We start from the raw sequence: 9,609 nt of genomic DNA, 5'->3' as shown, positions 1-9,609 counted from the left end.
GTCCTGATAGATGGTAGTTGGAACACAAATCTAAAGAAATGCGGGTTGCCCGTTAACAAACGGGAAGAAATGTCGGCGCTATACTGTGAATGTGCAATAATTTTTGACATTTGTAATCCATAATTCAATTGGCAGACAACCCGTTCAACCAATCAGGTTTGAAAGAAAGCGTGGTCAAATCCACCGCCACATTTGAATTCAATTAAGCGCAGGAAATTCGAGCCCAACTTGAGAAGACTACTAAATGTTACAACCAACGGGTACTCCGCCTGATTAAAACAGATTGTCATTAATACTTCAAGCCAACACATTTCCTTTTTATAGTTTTAAGTTACAAAAAATATAAAAAGAATTTGCATAAAACAAAACAAATTTTCTTTATACAAACGTATTTTAACCAAGCCAAAACACTGGCTGACTGTGCAATTTGATGTAGTTTCCTAAGTTGAGCCAATATGTGTAGAATATAATTTGTAGATTTAACGTTTGGAATCCAAAGAATTCAAAAACCTTGGTCTCATGAAACAGTTTTAAAGTTTTTCTACTTCAAAAAATGTGCTTGGGTAATATTGGCACACACATGTCATATGCAAAAAAATATTTCTTCGGGAATAAAGCATGTTTTGTTTGCATCCCAAACGCTACATTAATGGTTTGTATTGCCCTAGATGTGGGGTTTACACGATCAAATAGAAGGATTGGAGATAAACTGGTTATGGACCATAAAATATTCTATATTCAGATGAATCTTTTTCTCCATTACATAGGAAACATCCTTCTGTTTTCTGTTATTGGCTTTAGGAAAATTAGCACGGAAGTTTTCAATTTCGTAAAAAATATATTCAAAAATTTAAACTGGTATTTTGAGCCATAAACTCTCAAAACTGCAGTGAGTTGCTACAAAACCTTCTTTCTTCTGTGCTGAAAAACAATAACGTAGCAGGCGAGTAACAGAGCGCAGAAAATGCGCAGAAAAAGAACACATAATTCGCTTGAAGCACGTCCCTTTAGATAATGATCCACCTGTATTTCTTTATTGTTAAAACATGTTTCGTTATATGGCAGAGAGCCACAGATCATAAGATTTGTTACAAATGAATAAAAATAATATTGTATGTATAGTATTCTCCAATATTTAGGGGTATTATAAAAAGGATCATCACGCGACCAAAATGGTATTAGGTATGCCATATTGTTGCGAGGCTTGTAAAATAAAATATCGGAAACTCGAAATAAAGATAAAGTTAATAGAAAAGAAAAAAATCTTCATATTTGAGTAAAAACTTGTGGATCGGCAGCCATATTTTATGCTTAGTGGGTTTCGATTGCTGTTCTGCTGGTTCAGTTGAGTTTGTTTCCATCATATTTTATTTCATCAGTGTATATATTTCTGGATTTTTGGACTTTTTGTGTTGACTAGCCGCGATAATCCTCGTTAGTGCAGTATCAGCTGGTGAAAGTTGAGGTTATCTTATATAAAGGTACGTATTTTAAATGTTGTTTTGAAGCATTTTAGGTACTAAATAATATAAGTTTCCAATTTGTTTAATCTGAAATTGTTTGAATTTTAAGCGATATACCATATCTAATAGTGCATATAGTTTGTTTAATTGATATAGTACTGATAAAACATTTTAGTAGAAAATTGTGTATCTGATTTTAATACATAAGGTGTTTATTTACAATTTTATATAAATAAAATAAAATAAAAAATAAAAAAAGACGGGGAAGTCAAGGCAGGTTTTAAAGCAAAAAAGAGTAACATTTTTGTTTTTTTGAGTAACATTTTGAACCTGTGTATTTTTAAATGTCAATTTTCATATAATAGGCAAACAAAAGTAAGAGGCGATTTGTATTTGAATCTATAGAGACACGGCAGTCTAAAATCATTTTTAAAATTTATGTATATTTATTTTTCTTTATAGCTCCATATACATATTTGGTATAAATTTTAGCTAAAAACAGTTTTCAAAAGGATCGTTTCTTATTTTATGTATCGTTCAACAAAAAACTCAATGGCTGAAACATATCCAACCTCTCTCAAAGGAGATACCATTACTATATACAACGTACTCTCTTCTTTCTGGGTACCTAGGCTTAATTCTAGATACCCACAAACCTTCTTTTTACCAAGGCTTTACTCCAATATGTTGCTAAAATAAACTTTATATATAATATGCATTATATTTCTTATAGTTTCTTATACAGTGTGGTGACTTTAGCTGGAATAAATTCAGTTAAAACTAGTCAAATTTTATCTCGCAAAATTCCTGAGACCCGTCGATTTTTGTTTATTTTTTTTCGCATTTCAAGATAGTTTTTGTATTTTTTCACCTACAGGGGGGGTCCAATTTAAGCCAAACTTTTTTTTTAACACTTTTTTTAAACTCTCATTGAAAAGAACCCTTTTTCCTGATTAAATTGCCCTATTTACTTTTGTGATTATTTAAAGGAGAAATACAAAAAAAAAACATTAAATTTTTTTTTTGACAGAAGTCGTACTCAGCTAGAGGTTGTCCACTTATTCAGGCAGAAATATCCAGATTTGCCACCTATTAACCAAGGCACGGTTAGTAAAATTGAAAGCAGATTTCGAGAAGTTGGGCACGTGAAGGATGTTTCAAGACAAAGGTCTTCTTAAATGGATGAAAACACCCAATTCAATGTATTGTTAGCGATGTAATAAAATCCGGTAACTGCAGCCAGAAAAGTAGATCGCGAAAACTCTATTCATCATAAATCTGTGCTAAAAATTTTAAAAAGTGCAAACAAACGACCTTATAAAATGCAACCCGTTCAAGAGTTATTGGAAGACGATCCAGATCACAGAGTTCAGTTGGGTGAATTAATGATGAACGCCATTGACGAAAATCGCATATCTTCCGAGTGGATCCTTTTTTCTGATGAGGCTACATTCACCCTAAATGGCCATGTTAATAAGCAGAACTGTCGCTACCGGTCTGACGAGAACCCACACTGGGTAAGGGAAACTAATACACAATATCCGCAGAAAACTAATGTTTGGGCTGGCATAATTGGCAGGCAAGTTATAGGGCCCATATTCTTCAATGATACTTTAACTGGGGAAAGATATCTAGAATTTCTTGAATATGAACTAGTTCCAGTCTTACGTACTTTATATCCGAGTCAGTTCGATCCAGATTTGTATGATGAAAGAATCTGGTTGCAACAAGATGGTGCTCCCCCACATTATGCCCGTAATGTACGCCAGTATTTAGATGACAATTTTCCAAACAGATGGATTGGTAGAAGGGGTGCAATCGACTGGCCGGCACGTTCTCCCGATCTCACCCCACTTGATTTTTTTCTGTGGGGACTTTTGAAAAGTCAAATTTATATGAGCAAACCAGGAAACCTAGACGAACTCAAAGAACGTATTAGGCAAGAAATCCGACAAATATCTCCAGAAGTGTTAGAAAATGTCAGAAACGAATTTTATTATCGTCTTGAGCTTTGCCGACAAGTAAATGGTGCTCATTTTGAGCATCTTATACATTAAATGCAACTTTTAATGATTTAATGGTTTTTTTTTCGTATTTCTCCTTTAGATAATCACAAAAGTAAATATGGCAATTTAATCAAGAAAAAAAGCTCCTTTCAATGAGAGTTTAAAAAAAGTGGCTTTCATTTGAAAAAAAAAAGTTGGGGTTAATTTGGACCCCCCCTGTAGGTGAAAAAATACAAAAATTATCTTGAGATGTGAAAAAAAATAAACAGAAATCGACGGGTCAGGAAATTTGCAAGATAAATTTTGATTAGTTTTAACTGAATTTATTCCAGTTGAAGTCACCACACTGTATGTATATGCGACATACATGTTCCTCCAATAAATGTGATTGTTGGTGCTATCATCGATATATATTATTGCGACTTTGGTTTGCGTCTTTTGCGGTCGGTTGTCCTTAAAACTATTATTAAAATTATATATTATTTTTTAATTGTTTAGATTATTATATTTATATATTGTTATTAAAGTTTTTTCTTTTATTTTAATTTTTTTTATTGTTTTCTTAGAACATTCAAAAACTAGAACTAGTAAACAACAACTTTGTTTGAGTTCAACATATGCACAGGGACAAGAGCGGTGTTTTATTTACATATTATATTGTTACATCGATTCTCTGTTGTCAAGTTTACAGGCATTTTCAAAAGAGGACATTTTTAGCTATATATCAACACATATAATGATGTTGATTTAACTTATTGATGTTAGATTTTGGAATAAAAATAAAAAGTAGAGATCTATAACATCTTCATAGCAAAAAAAATTATTAGCATTCTTATTTCTTAAACCGCTTCTAAAAAATGTGAAATGGCAATACCGCTGGCAAATGCTGATGTCATCTTGCGAAATGTCATCTTGACAAACGGCTTTGTGTTTACATTCGGCATTTGTGAAGTTCTATGTTTTTTGTTTAATTTCTGGTTGAAAAAGGAAGAAGGTTGAGTCATTTCAGTGTTTTTATTACGATAGTAAAAACTTGTGCTGTTTGTGCCGTGCCATAGGAAAAAAACGACTTAAGCTGATCTTTTCACAAGTAAATACCGATATTGTCGTAATATTATATCAATTATATCAAGGGACAACCGTCGTCATAGACATAAAATAATAAAATCTTATTAAGAAATGTTTAATAAATATAAAATATTTAATTTCCATAAAAATGCTTTTTATTACATTTACTCTAATGAAGTACCTTAAAAAACGCATAAAGAGTTCATAAACAGTAATATTGTTTAGAATTTAAAGCATAATCTATTAATAATACATATTCATAATGTAAATATTTTTTGACGACGTCACTGGTAAAGAACGTGTCGGTGGAATCAACAATGCGATCGAGCGGCTTTGCGATGTTGTTGTCTTTTTCTCTAATATACTTATCTAACTCTCTATTACTTACTTATCTGTACTCAATTAACTTTGAATGTTGACATCTTTATAGAGTATCTTATCATATTTTATGAAAAAAATGCTTCATATTTTATTGAAGAGAAATAGTATTGTTTTGAGCCTGTCAGAATAAGTGAACAAATTATTTTATGATTATAGAGTGTGTTTTTTTTGCTCTTTTTCTATAAGCAGTTGGCATCATTACATCAAAGATTTTGCAAGCAAACAAACTGCCCATAGTTCCACGGTAATGCTAATTCTAGACTTTCAATGTTCTACGATTGTTTCTGTTATGTTTAGTTTAATTATTGTTTCAGGTTACATGTAAACAATTGCCTATTTTTATGCAAGTTGCCTGTTGAAAACAAATGCCTAAATAAATAAACAATAGTAGATTTTTCAATACACGATGTCACCTCTCCCACGATGCATCTGGCATCATCCGGCCTGGCTACCATGGCACAGTACTAGAGCTGCTCAATTTTAATCGAACAGAATCTCAGGAGCTTTTTTTGGCACTTAAATAGCTGCTGAAATGTAGTAAATTACTAAAACTATGTATTATAGCAATTATAAATATATTTGTGGCGGGGTTTGTCTTTACATTTTATGTTTTATCGAATTCAAAAAGACGAACACTGATCGATAATTTATTGAATCAATCTGGTCTAAAATATTTAACTAATTTTTTGTTATTTCTTGTAAATACCGCGTATTGGTTTTGCTGTTTATTTCATTGAAAGAAAAACCTAGGTACATTTTTCGTTATCTGAAAACCTAATATATGTTGTGGAAATAGTCAAAACATAAAGAAATTTAAATGTACTTTATTTTATTCATATCTTTTGTCTTTAACTGACAGAGCTAGTATAGAGATATTATAAGAAGCTTTTTGATGTGCATTTTAGCTAGTCTTGGCCCTAAGGCGTTAAGAATTTAATTTTTTGGTTTGAGTAAAGGTAACACCTACACATGGGAAAAGTAAATAATTTAATGTAAATTAGTAATGCTGTTTATATAAAATTAAAATAAAAATTATTTTCAATTTTTTATTTCTACCAAGGCCTAATGACTTATCTTACGTTTCAAACATCTTTACTGAATACATCACTAATTTTGGAAGGAAGAATCCTCAGTTTTTTTGCTCTATTTGCTCTAATTATGCTCTTGAGCATCTTCCGATAACTGTTCCATAGGCAATAAATTTTTAATAATAGCCATTTCAAGGGAAGAAGTTTCAAACCCTTCTATATAAATTTGAAAATTAGAATTTAGAATCCGGAAATAAAACATTAGGTATCTATATAAGATTTTTACCAACATGCGTTATGTTAGCTTAGAAAAATCTATGGGCTGTGTTTCCATTATCCGAAGAACAAAATCCTTCTTTTGGAAATACCATAAGACCAATCTTTTTTCAAAACTCTTCAATAATGTTTTTTTCCTATTTTCTAATAAGGCTTTCAATTCCTTGGTAATTTTCCAAGTGGCAAAATCTACGCGGTAAGCAATATATAATACAGGGTGTTTCAGAACTATGGGATCAAACTTCTAGGGGTTGTTCAGTGCAACAGTAGAATCCATTTGAGTATAGAAACCCACGTCCGGAAATGTGTCACTACGCCACTACGGCCCTAAGACGCGTTTAAATTTAGAACAAAATATTAATTACCTAAATAGGATCTGATGCATTTATTTTTACCTTTTGTATATGATACCATCACAACAATTGTTCAAAATGTCTTCCTCCAACCTCAATACACCGATTTAAACGCCGCACATGATTTCGGCGGGCTACACTAAAAATGTGATCCTCGTTTTGAATGATTTTGATCGCAGACTAAAGACTTTACATGTCCCCACAAGAAAAAATCGAGCGACGTTAAATCGGGTGACTTAGGAGGCCAAGAAACTGCTCCACCTCTGGCAATCCAACGGGCCCAAACCGCTGAGCCAAATACTCGCGTACTTGTACAGCAAAGTGAGCCGGCGCTCCATCATGCTGAAACCATATTTGCTGTCAATGTTTAGTGGAACATTTTCAAGGAGTTCTGGAAGAACTTCCTCCAAGAAACGCAGATAAATAGGTCCTGTTAACCATTCCGGTAAAAGGTATGGCCCAATTAAATAATCGTCAACAATGTCATACGTTGACAGACCAACGATTCTGATGTTTTCTTGGAAAAATTGCATAAGGATTTTCTTCGTCCCAAACATGGCAATTCCTACTATTAAAAATACCGTCTCTTGTGAAAGAGGCTTCATCGGTCCACAAAACATATCGTAAAAAATTTGGTTGTGCAATGATGTGATCCAGAAGCCATCGACAAAATTGAACTCTAGGATGATAATCGGCTGCAGTCATTCCTTGAACTTTCTGGAAGTGGTAAGGATAGAGTTGTTGTAAGCTTTTAAGTTACTTAATTATTTTTGTTACATGTGGCAACTACAGAAAAACTATTAACTAGAGAAGTTTTTTAACACATTTTAATACCCCACAACTTTTTTTATTATTATTATTTCCATTGTAAAGTTGACGTAACATTTTTTTTCTATTGATTTGAGGAAGTTTGTTACTCCACTATTAGTTTCTCTTTAAATATTTTTCATAGTTATTGCCTAAATCTGAATGAGGCAACATTAGTCTTTAAAATAAAATTAATTGTGCGCCATTTTGGCCAAAAATTAAAACAAAATTAAGGTTAAAGTAAAAAAACGGGGAAAATTTAATAAAAAAAAGGAAAAATATATTACTCCTTAAATTTGAGGAAAAACAAAAAAATACTATACGTTTTAAATTGCCTGTAACCTCATCTATTCACCATTTCCGTTTGGCTACTCACCTTCCAAACACCCTGTATATTTAAAGTTTTACCGAAGTCGCAATATAAAATTTGTGTCCTATGGTCAGAAAAAATTAAATCCAAACTATCAGAATTTGAGACTGTAATATTTGTTAAGATGTTGTCAATTAAAGTATTTGATTGAGATCTAGATGCATCAAAAAAAGATTGTACTAGGCCATATGAACTAAAGACATTCACTAGATTATATATTTCTTTGTTATTAACATTGCTAAAATTTAAGTTAAAATTCTCACATACAGATATAAAAGCTTTACGCTTATAGATATATAATTACTATTTTCTCTAGTGAGACAAAAAAAGATTATAGTCTGATCTAGGTGAATGATAGACAGAAGAAATTATAATACGAGTAATATTGCTCACTTCAATAATTGTAGCACATGCTTTGAAGCTGCCATAATGGGTATATTCTTGAGATCAAAGGCGTCAAATTTTCCAAAATTTTGCAAAACAAATATTGCCACTCCACCCGCACGTGAGGTATGAATATAGAATATGAGGTATGAATAGTACTGCAATAGAAGGCTGCCATGTCATAGTGGTCTATGATAACGCAGGCTGCTTCCTCAGCTGTCAACCAAGTCTCAGTGATACATATGGTTTCTGGAAAATTTTGTGATTGAAGTAAAAACTCTACATCAATTGTTTTCTGACGGATAATTCTAGCATTGAGATGCCTAACTCGTATGTTGCGCTTGAGATGGTGGTTTTGATTGTAGGCTCCTATAAGTGTTTCTCCTACCAAAATTTCGAAGTGCATTATTTGGTTGTTGGGGTCGAAAAAAAGTGATTTTTTTTATTACATTGCTTTCAGGTCAATTATTTAAGTTTAGCAAAACTTCCTTAAACTCCCTTCTTGCTCCAACTTTCCAACACAAGCTTTATAGTCTCCAGATTTCTCATCACTTTTCTTGACTGTAAGATTTTCGTTGTGCCCAAAATTATTTGTAAGGTAATCCAATAGGTCTGACTCACTGACTTCAACAGATATGGTGACCTGGGTGAAAAGTGACGCAGAAGTATTTCTACTGAAAAAATGTACTTCAGCTCTTTTTAAAACACGACGCAAAAAATCAAATTTACGTTGCTTGCGTTGTACGTCTATGTTAACGTGCTGGCATTACTTTATCTGCCCAATCTGTCTGGCGTTGTCAGCCTGAGCCTAAGTCCACATTGGTACGCATTCGTGAGGCTGTCTAGCCTATCCGTGACTTTTATCCCACCCACTAGAGATAAGCGGATCCGTAAAATCACGTTATATTTTTACTCGAGTTTTTGGTGGTGTTTTCAGTTGATTTTTCAGTCAAATGTTGACGTCCCACAATTGCTTCAACCTATTTTTATGCCCTGATTATAAAAGGGTTCTCGGATCTCATAGTGGCCATTAAAATTAAAAGCTTAAGTTTAAATATTGGCGCAAAGCTCAAAGGTGTTTTACCTTGTACCTAGTTCTTCTCCATATGTACTAGGAAATCTTGGTGTTCCAAATAATTTTGGTACTGACTATTAATTAAAACGCCGCAATAGTCACATTTAACATGTGGAACCCCAACCCAAACTCGAAAAAGAATGGTACAAAATAACAACTAGTAAAAAAAAAATTAGTAAAATTCAAAAATAACAATAAGAAACAAATAGTACAATGGACCAAAAATATCGAATAAAGTTCGAATTAACCAAGTTCTATCCGTGTTTTCCTTCACGTAGGTACGTGAAACCTTTTGGGTCTCTTATTGGCTGATAGCAATCACGTGGTCCCAACGGATCCGTAATTACGTATCAATGTGGATTCAGGCTGAAGGCGCCTTAACGTTGTCAAGTAACTAT

This window comes from Anthonomus grandis, chromosome 7 (assembly GCF_022605725.1).
Source record: "Anthonomus grandis grandis chromosome 7, icAntGran1.3, whole genome shotgun sequence".
Taxonomy (NCBI): Eukaryota; Metazoa; Arthropoda; class Insecta; order Coleoptera; family Curculionidae; genus Anthonomus; species Anthonomus grandis.
This window is presented reverse-complemented; position numbering follows the sequence as displayed.